The sequence below is a fragment of the Lepisosteus oculatus genome, chromosome 3 (assembly GCF_040954835.1).
Source record: "Lepisosteus oculatus isolate fLepOcu1 chromosome 3, fLepOcu1.hap2, whole genome shotgun sequence".
NCBI classification, from domain to species: Eukaryota; Metazoa; Chordata; class Actinopteri; order Semionotiformes; family Lepisosteidae; genus Lepisosteus; species Lepisosteus oculatus.
In genome coordinates this window covers 7,202,074-7,220,828 of record NC_090698.1, presented here as the reverse complement: position 1 = coordinate 7,220,828, position 18,755 = coordinate 7,202,074, and the positions used below count along the sequence as shown (strand labels likewise).

The 18,755-nt window shown below is 46.5% G+C and overlaps 1 long non-coding RNA gene across 1 annotated transcript; it reads left to right on the top strand.

The window, feature by feature from the left end:
* Positions 1 to 22: 22 nt before the first annotated feature.
* Positions 23 to 18,090, top strand: LOC107076612 (uncharacterized). The gene is made up of 3 exons (XR_001477803.2): positions 23 to 329; positions 4,336 to 4,419; positions 17,754 to 18,090. It is a non-coding gene; the product is annotated as an uncharacterized lncRNA (long non-coding RNA).
* The last annotated feature ends 665 nt before the right edge of the window (positions 18,091 to 18,755 follow it).

Here is an 18,755-nt window from a genome sequence, read left to right as displayed (position 1 = left end):
CATTGATAAGAATTTTGTCAGGATCGAACCCTATTCTTCTCCACGCTGCATTGATTTGATGAATGAACGGAAACTGGTGAATGAAATAGTATTTTTCATTGAAGGAGGCGCAGATAAAAAGAGCGAAGAGAAGAGGTTTTCCCAGATGCGGCTGTGCTTCGCATACTGAGTTCCTGCAGTTAGCCACACACGCAGACACAGCAACGCACACACTCAGCCGCTGAGAGAGACACAGAGCTTGGGCAGAGAGCAGACATTCCCCTGCAGAAGCCGTAGCTAGTGGGCGATGGCTCCACTACCCTCCTAGCCCACCCCTGCATAGCGCACGAGTAAGTACTCTCCTCCGGTTAACAAAAGGCACCGCAGTACCCGTGCACATCGAAAGCTAATTATAATAATAATAATAATAATAATAATAATAATAATAATAACAATAATAACAAAAGCCTCTCATTTATTTTAAATTGGATTTGTAAACACGAGACTCCCGTGTTCCGGGTTTTTCCGGTCTTTCTCTCGTTTGCCCACCCGAGTCTCCACGCCACCGAGACCACGAAACAAAGCGCTCACTCCCGGAAAGCGTAACAGGAGCAGGGCGCATCTTCCCAGTCCCCCAATCCCTCTAAATTCGTCCTTTGACGTTTCCCACATCGACCCCCTCCAACACCCCACTCTTCCTCCCTCGGTTGTAAGCCCTGCAGTGAGTGTTAAATGTTAATTTATTCTCGCGCAAAAAGGCGAGTCTACATCGGTGTGAATGTCACTGGTTTATTCATAAAGCATCTTATGAAGTTATGCTGCTGTGCTTCGTCAGCTATCCTGCCGCTTTTAAACAGAAGGACAGAGCTAAAAAAAAAGAATAAGCAAAAGACCAAACAACACGCGGAAAAAACGAAACGCGGAAAAACGTGGCAGTCTGTGCTTTTCCACGACGACAACAGCTTCGATCTTTTGTTCTAATGAACAGCTTCGTAGGAATACTTAGACATACAAACACAGAATCAGCTGCAGGGAAAAAAAAGGATGTGTTTCATTTAGCCTACTAATAATGCCTACAGTCTAGGGTTTTGTGTGTGAGGAGAGCGCTATTAACTATCCTGTTGCGATATTTAGTTCACATATTCGATCGATCCGCCAAATTACAGTCGCGTGTCTCACGACAGGTCGGGTTAACTGTCTTAGTGAGCTGAACGCCAGTAGCAGAACAAACAAAAAAAAGCAAGTCGTTATTTGAAAGCCGTGGAACAGAGACGTGTAATTAGATGACACACAGGAAGACAGCAATGCAGGCCATGACGACTGCTTTGCGTCTCTGTCCAGTGGAAGATGGGAAGAGCTCTCTCATATGGAGCAGACATCACTCAGAAAGACTTATATTGCCCTCCTTGTTTCCTGGCAGCGTGCTTTATGAAGCAAACCAGATCTATTATCAGGGTTTTTAGCTGCGCGGCACTTACACCGCAGCATATAAAAATAGCCGCAATAGATTAAAGAGCTGACTTGGCCCTCCACAGGACTCAAATACGGAATTCAAATCATATAATCATTTCTTATTAAGTGTGCATGCAGTCCTCAACAGCAGATTTTATTTATCGCGTATCGGTATTCTGTCAGTTCTAATTGCCAAGTCGATGGTGAACTGTAATATGTAAAATTAGGAATTTTATATATATGTTAAATTTAACTTAGATAGTTCTATCTCGCCCAAGCTGTGCAATGAAAAGTAGTGATTTCCTTACTAAATCAAATCATTACTGAAGGATTTGAATTTGTTGACTGACAATCGGCCTGCAAAAAAAAAAGTAGGTTTGATAATTGCAGTATACTGTAGTGTCACACGCAGAGGTGTACGTGTGTGTATATAGCACATAACACATCTATCGAACCATTTTCGATTGTTCCGGGCAACACGTTCAGTATCTATGATAAAAACCGTTCAAGCGCGAATCCATTTACTTCTTACTGAAAACATTCACGGTCTTCAATAATTAACGAATACTAAAACCAATCTCTCTCTCTCTATCTGCAAATGTATTCTCTGTGCATGAGCTTGGACTCATCAAACCGGACACGATCTCGGCTTCCCCGCGTTTTTTTACCCACGCGAAGCCCTAATATTCCGGAACCTTTTCACATTTGTGAGACAGAACAATGATGTTTGCTTTTTCTCGTTTTAAGCCGCTTCAAGTAGGTAGTCACCCTCGTGTGAAGTGTTCGGCTCTCGGGCAGTAGTCACCTCCTCTACCCAAGCTCGACCACGGGGTCGATAATTCGCTTTCGCTGCTCCCGACCGCGCTGGCGTGCCCACGAGTGTCTCTCTGTGGGCTGGAGCGCGGCCCCGCGGCTTTTAGAAAGAAGACGAGGCCTTTTATCGCGGCCGTCGGGGGCGAGCGAGCCAGTCCCAAATCCAACCCGTTGAGGTCTCTCCAGAAACGCAGAGGACGGTAGGGCAGACGTGCAATGGCCGGGTCTTGGGGACCCCGAGGCCGTGTGCTAGTTTACACCGTGCGTTTCACAGTTGCTACAATAACGGGAGACCTAAAAAAAAGACGTCAATGACCAATCACTAACTAGAAGCTCGGCCACGCGGAAAATTTATTATTGCTTCTCTGCAACGCGGCCTTCCGTGGATTTCTCTTATGATGATATTTTCAGCTGTTTGGGGGTGGATTCGAACCCGGAGCCTTGCAGAGGACCGATGCGTGTCACATGGGCACGTCTCTTTGAATAAAAGTGAAGGGGGGGGGGACTTTTTTTTTCATGCGCCTCTATTTAAGCACCACATCCGCCCCCCCCTTTGCTCCAAAGCGAAGGGAGAGGAAGGTCAGAACGCAGAAGCAGCTGCCGAGATGTGATAAAGCTTCGCCCGCTGAGGCTGCGGTGATTGACTCGGATATAGGGGCGGGGGTGTAGAACGCGCCTGACACTGTCATTGATGCGGGATTAGTATTATCGACTGTCTGCCAGCATCACAAACCTTCCACATCGTGCAAAAGAAGACTCTGTGTGTGTGCGTGCAAATGATGAGAGATTGTATGAGGGCTGGGAAATACAGGATAGGATCGAGATTTGTCGCCATCATCATCGCCATCAGTATCGATCGCACATTCCAGCGCCTCGCCTTCTACCGCCGCCTGTTTCGATGCGCGTTTTTAAGCGGCCGCTTGCAGAGGGAGAAGGAACGTCCGCGCGGGGGCTAAACGTTGGCGAAATAAATCGCCCTGCAGCAGACGGAAATTGTATCTCCGCCAGGCGCAGCCTGCGTGCAGGGCGAGGGCAGCGCGTTGATTTTTCACCGCATCAGCTAACCGCCTTAATAGAGTGCAGGAGCCTCACGCCCACACGCCGACAAGGCTCAACGCGCTGCTTGCTCTGCCCGAGGTAGATAGGCCCTTATCTGCAGTCAGGATCGGTCCTTACTCAGTTCGGCAAGCGGCCCATACAGTGAGTTGTACTACGTGTACTGCAGCTTTACGGAATTCCGCGCTCACGCGTTTTCACAGTACCGCACGGGCCCGTAGTAACACATTATTTTAAGTGGGCGTTCAAAGGCGCGCATTACTACGAGAGACATACTGGCACTCACACACAACAAACGCGTGCGTTGTCTGAAAGGCCGCTTATTATTCCTTGCAAGGCCAGGTGGCGGTAGCGTTGACCCTGGCCGGCGTGTCTTTGGGGGGGACTAAAGGAAACCAGATCCGTGGGTGAGGACTGCCAAGCCGCCATGCTGCCTGATTAACACATAATCAATAGCAAACGTAGGAAAGTCTTGTCATATATCAATATCTTGCTACAGGTTAAATACAGGGCAGAGCGGTGGCTCTGTGGCTAAGCATCTGTGCCTGTGGCTGGAAGGTTGCTGGTTCAAATCCTGCAACTGGCGGAGGATTCCTACTCCATTGGGCCCCTGAGCAAGGCCCTTAACCCCAACTGCTTCAGGGGTGCTGTACAATGGCAGACCCTGCACTCTGACCCCAAGCTTCTCTCACTGTCTGTGTGTCTGTCTCATGGAGAGCAAACTGAGGTGTGTGGAAAAAAGACAAATTCCTAATGCAAGAAGTTGTATAGGGCCAGTAAAGTGATGTTATGTTAAATCAGTGGTTCTCAATCTCATTCCTGGGGTCCCTCTGATTCTGCTGCTTTTTCTTGCAGCTGAGCCCTTCAATCACCAGTGCCTCTTGACAACAGTAACCGATGAACTTGTTGGCTTATTTTGTTTTCTGCATCCAGTTGTTGGCTTCAGAACTACCCTAGTTGCAGTACCCACAACTTTATGCGGCCTCTCATTAACTTCCTGATTAAGAATCTGCGTCCTTATTTCTGACCCGACAGCTCACAACAGGTGACCACCCGAGGAGCAGCTCGATTGACCAGCTGCAGGTGGCTGGAGTGGTGCTGTGAAGGACCGCTCCTCCGGTGAGTCCATGTTTTCCCCTTCTGCTTACGTCCAGTTGGTCGCTCTTCAGCTCGCGCACCTCAGTCGGAGCAGTCCTGAAACGCACCGGTCAGCTTAGGGCACCTGCCCGTCCCATATATCACTGAGCGTTTTAGAAACTCAACATACAGATTTGAAAAAGACTGAGGACGGTCGAATAAATGAGTTAGAGTAGGGAGCTGCGTCAGCATGCGTAGGCTGCAAAGGAAGGTTTATCCCAGGCTGAAAAGAGAAGAAAAGAAACACAATATTTCGGCTGTGGAGCCTTCTTCCAGAGTTTCCTTTAACCTGCCTGATCACTTGAGCCTGTGATCAAGAGTGTAATAGGAGTAAAAGCCAGAAAACACAGGGGTTACCCAACACCAGGGCTAAGAAACTCTGGGCTATAGGATTTATTAGCATTGCTTAGTTCTAAGGCATGAGTTAAACATTTATAAAACCCAAACAAGCATGGATAACATGCCTTATAATATACCATTCACATACCCTCTACCCCTTGGTTTTCCTCTGTAGTTAACTCAACGATCCTATCTGCCCAGTTCTGCCCATTTATTTACTCACACTTTAGCAGAGTTTTAGGGTTCAGGTGGCATCATGATATACCAGCTTCGATTCTTGTAAGAGCTGTGGTGATCAGGCTGTATTGAAATGCCCGATGCAGTAAAACACAATGACTGCGGGATACAGGAGGACAGAGGGAACAACTGGTGGAGAAAATGGAAAATTGAAAGGAGTGGGGGTGGGGTGGGGTGTTTGTGTCTGCTCTATGTTCATCAATGGAAGAGGAGGGAGTTATACATTATTTATTTTCCTTGTCTGATGTCTTCATCCAATGCAATTTGGTGTTTTCAGTGGCCTCTGTGTATTTCTGTGTGTGGGATGTACCAGTGAGTCTGTGTGTGTCTCTGGGAGTCTGTTGGAGCTCACAGCTTGCTGTGACAGATTGCTGCTGCAGCTACAGCCAAGCAGACTGCAGCACCTTGGCAAATTCAGCAGTGATGTGGACGTTTTGGCCATAACTGAGGGCGATAATTGCTGCACATATGGGGATGAATTTACTGTGTGTGTAACAGAGCTGCATCTGTTTGCAGTTTTGTTGCTTTTTGCACACGTCTGTGGACAGATTTCCATCCGTTCGCGTGCTGCAACTAACACAAACATGGCAAATGTCTTATGGTCTCTTCACTGAAGTTTATACTTATTTTGTCTGCAGCCTGTATGTCAAATAGTACTGTACAGTACAGTACCATTACAATACAGTAAACGTGTGGCAGCCCATTTTAAGAAGGGGCTGCAGTTAAAGTCTGCCACTAGAGGCCGCTGTGCAGCCTCTAATTATATGTAAATAGCCACACCAGGGGTCATTGACTTAGTTATTGGTTACATGGTATAGGACTTCAATATTATACCAATGTGATAAAGTGAATTAGGCTTGCTGCTAATGTTTTTTGTTGTTTCCTACAATAACTCCTCCTGGACTTTACTTCTCTTGACCATCATTTTTGTGCGTGCAGATTCTTGGGACCTCCCTACTTGAAGTCAGGGTCTGTCCTAACAATTTAATTGTGCATTACAGTACAATGGTGCACAGTGAAACAGTAAATACAGAGCAGTGCAACACAGTTCTGGACACAGTGTGATTAGAACAGAGAAGTTTGATGTGGTGCAATTCAAATTCCCTGAATTTCTATCGCCCGAAATCCCTCCACTACTCCAGTTATTGTTCTTGTGATTAAGTTCCCCAGGTGTACCCTCTTAGGTGTCTTATTTAAAGACTAGCTCCTCCAGTCCTGGGGTAATCATTAGGGTAAGGATGTCGCGAGGCCCGCCTGGCACCTGGCTGTTTTCTCCAGCTCTTACCGGATCGCATAGGGTCTACTACAAGACACGGGTCTCAGTCAGTGTCAGGGACAGAATTGTGTTACACAACAAAGCATAATGGGATCAGAGTGTTAAAATTCACTAGACTAGTCAGCAGACAGTAGGACAAAGAAGCCAACTGAAAGGCCACTGGTCTCCTGCATCTGCCTGCAAGGTTCCTACCTGTAGAAGAACCATGCAGTTTATACAGTGCAAGTCCAAGATCAAGAGATGGGTGGTAGAATCCCAAGGTGCTGTTCTTCTCTTATGTGCACTGATACAGCCAGACAAGTCACTGTAACCTTAATATTCAAAAGGATAACAAAATGACCTGTCCTTTTTAATTTTGAACGTGATATCTATTTAACCTTCTGTTTATGTTTTCCAGATTGCATGTCCAACTTCTTAGGTGATCTAATACATATTGGAATTAGAATCCAGCTGTGATAAAGAGAGCACCCTCCAAAACCTCTGTCCCATTTTCCGGACTTCCTTGCTTTTCATGTGGACATCTGTCTAGGACGTGGGTGTCTATTTTTAGGCTAGCGTGACGCGGAGGGCCCAAGTATTAGTTGCTTAGTGTTGTACAGTATGTGACACCGCTGGGATAGAGCTGGCCAGTCAGTGCAATGGGTTACATCCTCGCTCACAGTGCCCCACCCCACCCGCAGTTTTCAATGTGCCGTAACTCTGATATTTAGTGCCTGCCCTCCCAGTAGCTCCAGGACAGTTGGTGCAGTGTTTCTCGGTTAGCTAAGCACAGCCTCAATCCCTGACTCCATTCACCACATGAAGGTGAAATATCCGGGGGGGTAGAGGAGGCGCCCGTGAGCATTTACATCTGTAGCAGGGTCGTCTTTTCCCTTCTCTGCTGTCTCGCTCATTCATTCTTTCTCCGCCTCCCTTTAAACTTAAGAACACTCGTCAGATACCAACCGTAATGGCAGCAGCACACGAGGAGCAGCAGGAGGGCGAGAAGACTGCCGGAGCTGCTGTAGAGCTGGGAACTAGGGAAAAGGTGTTTGAGTCGGCTCGGGCTGCTTCATTAACAGCAGAGACTGAGGCACAGTCCTGCCACTGAGGGCAAGACGATTGATCGACTGGGCCATTTAGAATCGATTAAGCTGCAGTAATCAATTCAATGAGTGAGACAGAAAGAGCAGGTTAAGGTTAAGTCTCAGGACATTTCATACAAAACTCCTCCTTCGGGTTTAACCGATAGACTTCCTGTTCTTAGATGGATTTGCCGCCGCCTATAACCGTTGTCCTCATTCAGCATCGTTGCTCCCAGCGTCAACACAGACAGGCGAGGCGGAGCGCCCGCTGGAAGGCGGTATCCCCCCCCCCCCTCTTTCTCGCCACGAGCGGTACGTGGGCGCCCGGTTTAAGAAGAATCCAATAAAGCGGTAAAGGCGCGCGGTAGTTTCCCGAATCCTGCAGCTGCCCACCCACGCGCCCCCGGGACGACTAGGGCCTCTGCCAGGCGCGCGGGGGCGAGCCGAGCATCTGCTCCGCTGCCCTCGCGGTTTGATTCCCGGCTTCCGTTTACCCGCAGTTTCAAACAGCCATTATCCTGGCCGCCTGCGCGCCGGGCTTGCCATTGTGACCGTGCTTTGTAAAATGGTAACAGTATTGTTTTTCCCTGCTGTTTGTACACTCTTATCATCAAGAGTGTTCATTTTCACTGTACCCGCCACTTGGACAGCTTTTCAATTGATTCCAGTGATGAATCGAACCAGTTGGGATCTGGTTGTTCAATTGATTTGAAAAAAAAAATGTTTATATAGCGCCTTTCACAACAAGGTTGCCCCAAGAAACGTAACAAAGGTGTGTGACAATACCTGACATTACAAAACAGGAAGAGGAAAAAGCCAGAAGACAACGGAGGAGAGGAACCAAAAACTCCTCTGTAAGGAGAAAAAAAAAACCTCTAGAGGTCCGAAGCCAACTGGCTGCCCAACCCCTCGGGGCATGCTAACATCACACAATTCAATAAAAAGTACTAAATGTGGAGCACTGAGTCTTCCATCATGTCCTTCTGGATGTCAGTACTCCATGCAGATCTCTGTAGACCAGTAGGTCCTCCTGGACGAGAGCTGTATTCGCGATGCCCCTCTTGCACCCATGGCAGCGATGCAAAATCCAAGTATAACGAAAGGGTGTGAACAGTGCAGGAGACCCCAGGAACAATTAGCAACTTCGTTAAACTTACAGTAATGCGGGAGTCAGTATTCAATCGCGTCCAAACTCCTGTAATCTGACGCGGTCGGATCAATCAGTTACTGCGCTGGAAACGGATTGAAAACAACATTCTCGGGTATTCAGATGGGGACAGCAAACCAGCAGATCTCCCCCAGCGCAAAAACAGCACGTTATTGGGTTCGGGAAACACGCGAGACCAATGTTTACTGTAGCTGCGTTTTGCTATAGAATTTTCCCTGCTGGGACGCCCACAGTACCGACTGGCTAATTGATCGATCGATAAGTATGATTGTCTATATAAACGTTTGACATGCAGGTCTCCAATGGTTAACGAATCAAACCTAGTTCTAAAAACAAAAACTGCGCCCTAGTATTTTATTTCTCCCGGGTCCTCGTTTGCTTTTGAGTTGAATCGCGTTAAACCGCCTCGACAGAGCACGTTGCTGCGCGACGCCAGCGAATTCTATGCTTCAGGTTTCACCTCCGAGGTTTCGTCGATAAACCCCGAACAACCTCATCGGCGTGAACGATGACTGCTCTGATGACCCGCCGTATCGTAATTAAATTAACTACACGTCTTACTTCTGCAGGAAACAAGTCGGCCTGGACACCACTTTGATTTCAAGGCTTGTGTAAGCGTACGTCCTGTGTTACTGTTGTTTTATTCACTTATGCAGTCTAAAGTAGTTTCAGTTCTTTAGAATTCTCTGGTAGACAGGTTTAGGTTAATATGCAACTCTTCCTTGTTTTCTGATTGGTCATACTGGATAATGGGACAAGGAAAGAGGGGGAACGAAATGAGACCCCTAAGAGAAAGAGGTACAAGAGAACATCCGTCTCCGTCCAGTGTCCATCTTTCCTTGAAGACTGATCAGCCACCATCTCACGGACCCTGTAGTGACACCTGGAATCGTGTCCACCTCTTCAAGGAAAAAAAAAATCGAATCGTGTCGACTGCTGGTGCTTCAATTGCAGAAGATTTTGCCGTAGTAAATAGAACAGGACTAACATTAACACGGTTTGCAGCAAACACTTAGGTCAGTCGGGTATATACTGTAGCAGGACCACCAATGACGGCTTGAGCACTACGACTAACACAACACCACCAGCCTTACGAGAGCTTTCATTGTAACAAACTAAAAGCAAGACCAGCGCCATTGTCCCGGCGTTACCCAAACAGGAAAGTTTTTTTTTTGTAAGCAGTCTGAAAACCGTCGACTCACTCGGGCGCTCGGGGGGAAATTAAAAAGTAACAGTTTTAATATCGATCCACTTGAGCTTTGAATACAGATGCCTGACTGTGAGGAGCCGGCAGACTGGATCGGCAATGTTTAGAATTGCACGCCCGATTGATCGAAAGCTGTTTTTCCTTCGGTACAACAGGCGGACGACATCAACTTTTCGAACGCAAATCTAAAATCTTCCCGACAAAATATTCATTATTGCGATCTTTTCTCTGGAAAAATAATGCATTGGTGTTAAGAAGAATGCCCTATTTTTTTTCTCCATAATCCGGAGACAACTTGATAGACTTGGGCTCACACTGACCCTCTTAGGACAGAGGTTGCAGAAAAGAGATGGATAATAATAGCACAATTATTATTAATAATTAATACGATTAAACTGTGTTGCGTTATTGTCTGACTTTCCTTCCTCATATCAAATGGTTGAAGCATGGTGATGTTCTGGTGCTTCTATCTTTGCCAGATTGACTGTCTGCTTGTTTTGCCGTGAGTTTATCTGACCGCTGAGCGGTACACCGGCTGCTTCCGTGCAGACCGGGCTCCAGGGCCTTGCTCGGTTGCTTTATGATGACGTTTCAAGACCGAACGGAATGGCGGAGTCAGGAACGGGTCTCTCTGGCTGCGAACGGTGGCCGAACATTGTGCCAGCCATCTCTTTCGACCGGTTCTTAGTGGATCAGGCGGAGCCCGCTTCAGAGTGGACAGTTTTGCATTGCATTTAATAGACTACCGCGGCTGTCTGTGTAAAATTAGGGATTTAAGTGTTCGGTCATGAGTGCGCCTAAAAATTAAACGTCACTTCGTTCCCGGTGCAACGCAAAACGGAGCCTGACAGATTTAGTCTCCGTGTCAGGTTGCTATTTTGACTGGCAATGTTAACAGCATAATCCCCCACCAATATCATTCGTAAATGTTTTTTTCCAGATATATTTGATATCGTATATAATACCTAAATGTAACTACAAGTTGATAAACGTCCGTTTCTCCACGCGCGCCGGGGGCATCGTGCTGCTATCCGGATCCCGGAAAAGCTGGTTCCCTCTAAACCATCCGAGGTTTATGCAAGACTTGCTATAATAAAGTGTCTCTGCGTTCTCCGAAAAATTAAAGTTCTGAAACATCCCAGAACCGGTGCAATTCAGCGCAAGTTAATTATCTGATTATCTGACTTCATAACGTGTTATGGATTGACATTAACACTTCCTGGTGCCAAATGCAGATATGAACGTTTTGGATTTTTAAGAAACTTTGGAAGTGATCATGTGGTTACAGTGTTTTTGTTCCTCGTAATGGTGACACGGTTTGAATTAGGTCGGGCGTTTCATTAGCATTTTTAACCTTAAAGAATTCGTGTTACGGATGTCAGGGAATCATCTTGTTGAAATGCTAAGGAATAATCTTAAGGAATATAGAGCGGCGGCATTTCACCTAGCCTGCAGTTTCAGATTGCGTAGGAGTTGAAGATGCAGAAATTCACTGCGCGACAGTTTGCGTCCTGAGCTGCCGAGAGCAGTGTGGAATTCTCTAAGACTCGGCTGTCCGCATCCTTTTAATAAGGGCTTAAAAGTGCTCTCATTTTTTAAAAAAAACGTTAAGTATCTGTACGGACAGGAGCTCTTTTGGTTCATACTATATATTACAAACCAAAACCTGGTATTGCTGTGACTGTTACGCACATAATATTTTATGTCCCGCTCCTACAGTACTGTATATAACCACCTCAGCTCTTGATAGATGCACAGCTGAATTAGAGAACTGATTATCGATCCATGCCGCTGTTCTCAGTAAAGTCACGTTGCTACTGTTATCGCGAAAAGTTTTGCGCGTCCACTGCAGACAGATGTCTGGAAGATCACGAAAGTTTTGCCGGCTCCACGTAGGGTCTTATTAGTTATCGGAGTGTAATCCGTAACTCAAGACTTGTCATTTTGAGAAGGTCGGTGTCTGAGGAGTTAGATAGGGGTTGGAGACGCGGGGGAGTGGGGATTGATTATTTGTAAATTCAATCGAACAGCAGAGTAAAGTACTGACGGGAAAGTCGTCTTAATTCGCTCTCCAACACGGCTGAAAATAATTTCACTTTATCTAACGTCTCCTTCAGACACTAACATCATGAAAGACTCAGTGTAGGCGTGATTTACTTTATTGTTTGATGTTCAGTTTTTACGCCGGGGGAAAAAAAAAAGTTCATATCGATCAAACGGTTTGAGTTAGTCTGCCTTGATACGTTGAGGTTTAATAGAAAAAGAAAACAACCCGTACCGCCCTCCAAAAACTCCTTTTGAAATGAAATTGTTATCGGTTATCAGGCCCGCGCTTGAGTGGAATGGAAGCAATTTTAAACGCGTTTTAAAAGAGGTAATTGCAAAGCGTGAGTCATCCTCACACGAGCCATAATCTGGAGGAAGCGATTTACCTTCTGAGCCGCTTTTTTTTCAGGAACGTGTTCGTGTGTGTGTGTGGTCTTGTTGGCCTGCAATTGTACGAGATCCGAGTCCTCTGTCCGCCCGAGCTGCGCAGTAATGTCGAAAGTACCAGCAGATGTTCCTATTTTTTCAAATTCATTTCTAAGGGGTCTGATTAAAAAAACTGTTTAATATGAAAACCAGGTGAATGGATGATAGATCTTTGTGCGTTCTGAAAGGGAGGAGGCGCGTCTGTTCTCTTGGTCTGACGTCGCTCCCTGGCGACACGGGTGTTACCGGCCGAGGCCGCTTGGCTGAGAGTCGGGTTAAACCCGGCTGCCCCGAACTAGAGTGAAACGGGAGTCTTTCAAACATTTAAAATACGTGATTGTAACCGTATTGTTTTTAACCTCCAAAGCTGCTCGGGGTTCCAGGGAACCAGCGGGCGAAAATGTTAAGACTGAGTGAGATTTGACGATTACAAAAAACAAACAAACGCCGCGGTAAATGTTCCGTCTCGTCACCGTTAACCGCCGCAGGCCTCCTCGAGGCGCAGTTGGCGCTTCAAAACGGGGCTGAAAGCGATAAAACCCCGGATCTCGAGCAGCACTTCCTCGAACTGGGACTTTATTTTAAAACCACTTTGAGGCAGATTTCGTCAGCTGGAGAGAGCGATCCATGGGCGGCTGAGTGCGCTACCGGGTGGGAGGGAGGAGAGTCGATTTACTTATTTTTTTTATGAATGAAAAAATCCCCCTAAGAAGGTTTGTGACGGAATAGATGCCTCGGGAAAGAGATAATTAATGTGGAGGTAATAGGCTTTTTTTTTTTCAATTAAAAGACAGAAGGCTGCTTACACAAAGCGCCAGCAGTTTCCTTTATTAAGAATGGAGCCGCTTATCTCGGCGTGCAGGGCCGTGCTGCGCAGTCAATCGGCAGTGAGCGGGACACGACTGAGTCAGTAAGCGAGGGGGAGGGACGCCGCTTCCTCATTAAGAAAATAAACCGTGAAAGAGATGAGAGGAAGGAACGAGGAGCAGAAAGGAGCGGCAGAGAGGGGGACGGGTGGCCAGAGATCATCCAGCTCATCTCGCCCGTCTGGCGGCTGGTACCCATGTGTAGAACAGGCGGGCTGGAAAAGTGGCAGAGTGGAAGTTATGAATTAAAGATGAAATGTAATTTAGCGGAGAGAGAGAGGGCACTCGTGGAAAAAAAATAATCATAATCACTGCCGGAGAGAGACGGAAATGGAAACTTTCCGACTCTTACCAACAGAATTCCGGGAAATGCAAACTCCCCTGGACGTTGTGCCAGCCTGTTCCTGAAAGTGCGGGCGACCTACATCGCAGCGCGATAGCAGATGGGAGGTGTTGCCCAGGTCTTCAATGATATCCCCCAGTGTAGCAAGTGATAAACACGGCTCATTTGTCAATGATCCCTCTTCCAGATTAACCGAACGGACATTTATCCTGGCGAGTGGGAGTTCAGATTTCTAGGCGATTAGTTCTTTCAAGATGAAAGGGCGCAAAGAGATCGTTTTACGGCTCAACAGACTTCCGTGCAGCTGAGCGAGTAAGTGCTCATACCTCGCGTTTATGAATCAACAACTTTTAAAAGATCTTGTGTGCATCCAGCCAAGGCAGTGGAGATCAATAATGTGAATTGAGCGGCTCTTGTGGGGGTGGAAATAAAGGAGGACATGCGGACTCTGCAGGGCCGGAGATTGACGGCCCCCCTTTCAGAGGAGGCTGCCGGCGCGCTCGGCGTGTTGGCGGTGTGAAAGGAAACTGGGCGCGCTGGAGATTTACTGGCCTGCAGTCTTCCCCAGGCGCGCATCTCCCAGACCATCCGATATCACATTCCAGGGACGGTGACACTTCTATTAAAGAGCGTTCGATCCATCAATGAGGTGCTGTGCCAGGCAGGGTGGAAGCGCGTGTTCGTCTTTAAATATATGTGAATAGATCCTGGTTGTTTTCTGCAGAAACGTGGAGCTGTGCAGCATCGTGGCTGAGGCGTGGTTGGGTGGGTATGTAATGTTATTAAGGCGGGGAACAGAGCTGCAGACCATGTTCCCACGGCGACAGTAATGCCTGACAAAAGGCTAATAATAAGGGGGACATATTCACAATGTCAGTGACCATTTCCTACCTAAACGGCGCCTACTCTTAAATCGAAAAGTGCCTCATATCTTTCAAAATGTTTCTCAACAGCCCCAGGATCTGCCAGTACTGCCATCACAGCATGGGGAATGGTTTGTGTTGGAAAAGTGTCTATCGACTGCTTTCCTCCGCTGTGATTTTCTGGGTACCTTTCTGGATTCCGAATGCTCTTCTCTTCAGAAGAGTGGACGATGTAGAACGGTTCTTCTCTTGCCCAAAGCATGTTTAGGTGCTCCAGAGGAGCTGCCTGACTCTCTGAATTAAAGGCCATCTCAGTGACGAACCCATTGACTGATTGACTCCCTGGCTGAATTTCTGACTGGCAATAGTGACTCCTGGAGGAGTTGCCTTCTGGCTTTGATTCCATCCTGGACCTTCAATGACTTCATTTCAATTCATTCTTCACTTAATTGTCCTGCGGTACCCTGGATGCAGGCCTTTACCCATCGCAAACTGTTGCCTGCTGGTTTTAAGCACATAACATATGGAACTCCCTTATTAGCAATAAAAGTTTCAAATCTCTTGTTGTCTTTTTCCAAAATCTATTTCTCTATCTCCACCTCTCATAGTACCCCTAGCCAGCAGCCATGTCACCCTGCACCTTATAGCTAGCAGCCCACTAAAGCTCAGCAGGTGGGAGCCTGATCAGTACCTGGATGGGAGACCTCCTGGGAAAGATGAGGTTGCTGCTGAAAGAGGTGTTAATGGAGGGCACTCATCCTGCAGTCTGTGTGGGTCCTACTGTAATACTACAGTATAAAGACAGGGACACTATGCTGTAAAAAGGTGCCGTCCTTCAGATGAGAGGTAAAACCAAGGTCCTGATTTCATTTATCAAATTGGCTTCATCACTCTGTTCTCCTCCCCACTGACCACTGAGAGCTGGTGTGTGGGGAGCGTACTGGTGCACTTTGGTTGCCGTCACGTCATCCTGGTGATGCCGCACATTGAGAGTGGAGGGGAGTCCCCAGACCCCTTTACAAAACCTTGTGTTGTTGTCCAGAAAAGCGCTACATCATCATCATCATACCCTTCCTTTCTTTATTGCTTACTTTATATTCCCCTATATTGTTCCTTCTATACTGGCACGTGAATTTGTCATCGTCTCCACCTGCATTCCGCCTTAATTTTCAGTCTGAGGCTTTAAATAGCATCTGCATTTCACACAGTAAAAGATGAGTTCAGGGATACGTATTTCTGTTACTTGTCTTTTTTTAATGAAGGAGCCATCGGCAATTAAGATACACCTGGGCCAATCGGCGACGGCTGCTTATCAGCCTTAATTTACACATCTGGTTTCCTTCGGCCTCTGCCTTTCACTTTTTCATTTGCTTCTACTTAAAAGATGTCATGTTAACTAAGTGCTCCGGCTGTGAACGAGCAGAGATAATGAAAGATAACTCACACGTTCGCTCAGCTTTGGTAATCTCTTCCATGCTTCAGCCAGCAAAGAAAATATATATTTTTTTCAAAACAGGTTGGAACACTGAGGCTGTGATATTTTTGTTCTTAGTGACGTCACCAGATACCATCCGTTTATAGTTAGTTCAGTTTTGCACGCTGGACTATAATAGACTGGACTATTTATAGCCGACTCAACTGCCTCTCCTGGCCTAGCGATGACTCTTCTGCTGTATTTCCCTATTCCAGCTGCTGGTTCAGATCTGAAGTACCTCTGTCAAGGGTTGGAAATGGAGTGAACAGGACTACAAAGCTTATATTCTATTCAGCAAACCTGGAGAGTGCAGGACAGAAGGGCTTGAAGTGTAAACACTGTAAATAAGAACAGAAATAGAAACTGTAGGTGTTTCTCTGATGGTTGGTGCTTGACAATCAAGTGACAATTGTACAGAGCTTCCTGTTAAACAAATAAGATAACTAAACATTTTTAAGGGGGGATCAGGGAAAACGTTGGATATTGCTGCGATACTTCTGTTTAAAAGATCATAGTTCCCTAACCAACACCTCAATCGGATTCTTTTTAATTTGCATCCCTGTGGAAGGAAAAAATTCAGTGAATGGTGTGTTGAGTGCTACAGTCCTGAGACCAGGAGTTTGAGTTGGCATTTGTCGTTAGTCAACTGCCACAAGGATGTTTTCAAGGTGCACAGCATGTCCAGAGGGCTCTGCAAACATTTGTTTCCAAAAGCATTTGGAGGAAATTTGAAACAAGCTGAGCAGCCACGTTGTTGAAGCCAAACTAGAGGTTTTTCAAGAAATGTTTGGATGAGATCCTCAATGTGATTCAAATGCCGAGCAACTTGACATCTCACACCGAGTGTGAGGTTCCTGTCGTTTGTCACATTCCCCATGTGTCACGCCCCACACTCTCCCTCGCAAACGGCGTTGCATTCCCAAACCCACTGTTTCACAATCTCACTCCTAATTGAACCCATCACATTCCCACAAGCACCAGATTCCACAAATTATCACTCCCAAACCAATTATCCAACCACATCCCTTTCCTTTCAGTACTTAAAGTTCCCTCACACACCAACCTTTGCTCACTATTGAGAAGCTTTCAGTAGAACTCTTGTTTGTGATTCTAAACCTTTTGACTGATCTCCTCATACTTAACTTGGCTCTTTTTGACCATGCCTTTTGGATTTTTGGCACCTCAATACCTGTCTGAACTTTTATCGCCCTACTCCCCACCTCGCAACCTCCGCTCTTCAAATTCTGCCCTCCTTACTGTCCCCCAAGCCCGTCTACATTGTATGGGCGACAGGGCCTTCTCCTGCTATGCCCCCAAGCTCTGGAACTCCTTGCCCAAGGATATTAGAGAGTCACCTTCTCTAAACTCCTTCAAATCCAGACTCAAAACCCTCCTTTTCAGAAAAGCCTTTACTTAACTGGTTCCATTCTTCACCCCTCTGCTCTTCTTAATACCATCTTCCATGGTCTCCTCTATTGTTATTGTTGTATTGTTGTAATTATAATTGTGTCCTGTCTTGTGAAATTTTCTTATTTATTGTTGTAGTCTTCTTATTTATTGTTATTGTCATCCTGTAAAGCGCTTTGAGAAGCCACCTTTAAAGGCGCTATATAAAATAAAGTTTATTATTATTATTATTATTATTATTTTGTTTTTGGATTGTCATTTCTTGATTTCCCTCATTACGGGACTCTTTGCCTCCCTTTTTGACCAAGCCCCTGGATTACGTCTTTTGGTTTGTCCCTGTGCCACTCCGCATCCTGTGAGATTCACAGTTACGCATAAGGATCCTCCTACGCTACCAATTGGTTTCCTGACACCATGCTCTTACAGTAGGTCATGGAGTTGACCCAAGACTGAAGGCCAAAGGTGGGCTCTGGCCACAATTGCTCTGTCCTCATCGGGCTTCTTGTCGGATGTTTGTGGATCATGCTGTCGTTAATACTGTTTATAAAACTCCCCTTGATGATGAGGCTCTGGAATGTATGTATTCCCTTTTCCCTCCAGGACCTTGATCTGGGCTGTTTCACGAGGACGTCCAATTAAAGACTCTACAAAAACAGTGAGGAGGAGAGCGATCCCCCTCTGCTGTCTTTCTGAATGAATAAAGATGGACGTCTTTGGAGCTCACAGAATTTTGCTTGCTTGTCTCTCCCACCTGCCACCCCTCTGTGCTCAGGGCTCTTGTCTGGGTGCTGGGTGTGGCTAGCACGCTCTTTATCTCTCTCTCTGAACAGAACCTCACCGTGCTGGGGTCAAGAAAAGGTCTTTACAAAGGTCACTCAATAGTGCCTGTGTGCGTACATTCAGAGCGTGAGAGAAGGGAAATCGGGTTCCAAATTTAATGTCGGCACATTTATTGATTAGTTAATAAACCAATTAATACTCTTTGAGTTAGTGTGTGTGTGTGTGTGTGTGTGTGTGTGTGTGTGTGTGTGTGTGTGTGTGTGAAAGCCAGTTTTTAATCTGTTTGAGAGGTCAGGGCGCATGTTAATTGTCTTGGTGTGTTCATAGTTTATGTAACATATACGAGTGTTTGTGCAACTTCAGCTCTTTTTAAATGAGCCACCCCTACCACCAACGAGTGACTGCGAACTTATTTTGTGCACCGACATGAAACAGAACAGGAGCCGACATTCGGCATGAAGAGTCCGAAACGTGCCCTGTAGGAGACACCCTGGACCAACGACAGTGCTCGCTTTCCTGTGAGCAGACCGCCCTGTTCAGGAGCCTCTGGCTGGTGAAAGCGCCCAGGAACACAGCTCTGGTATAACCGATGCGCTTTGGAAGCGGACAAACACTCGCGGCTAAAATATATCCACCGCCTTTTTTTTGTTGTTGTTGTCAAAGGCAGATTCTTAAACCTGCATGATGGGACAGGGATTGCATCCATCTGTTCGCCGTCTTCTGGCGAGAGGCAAAAAATCGCATGGAGACTAAAAGCGACCGTAGAATAGGTCTGCATGTTTTCATTTAACCCACTCCTCTGGCTCAGCTGCAGCCTCTCTT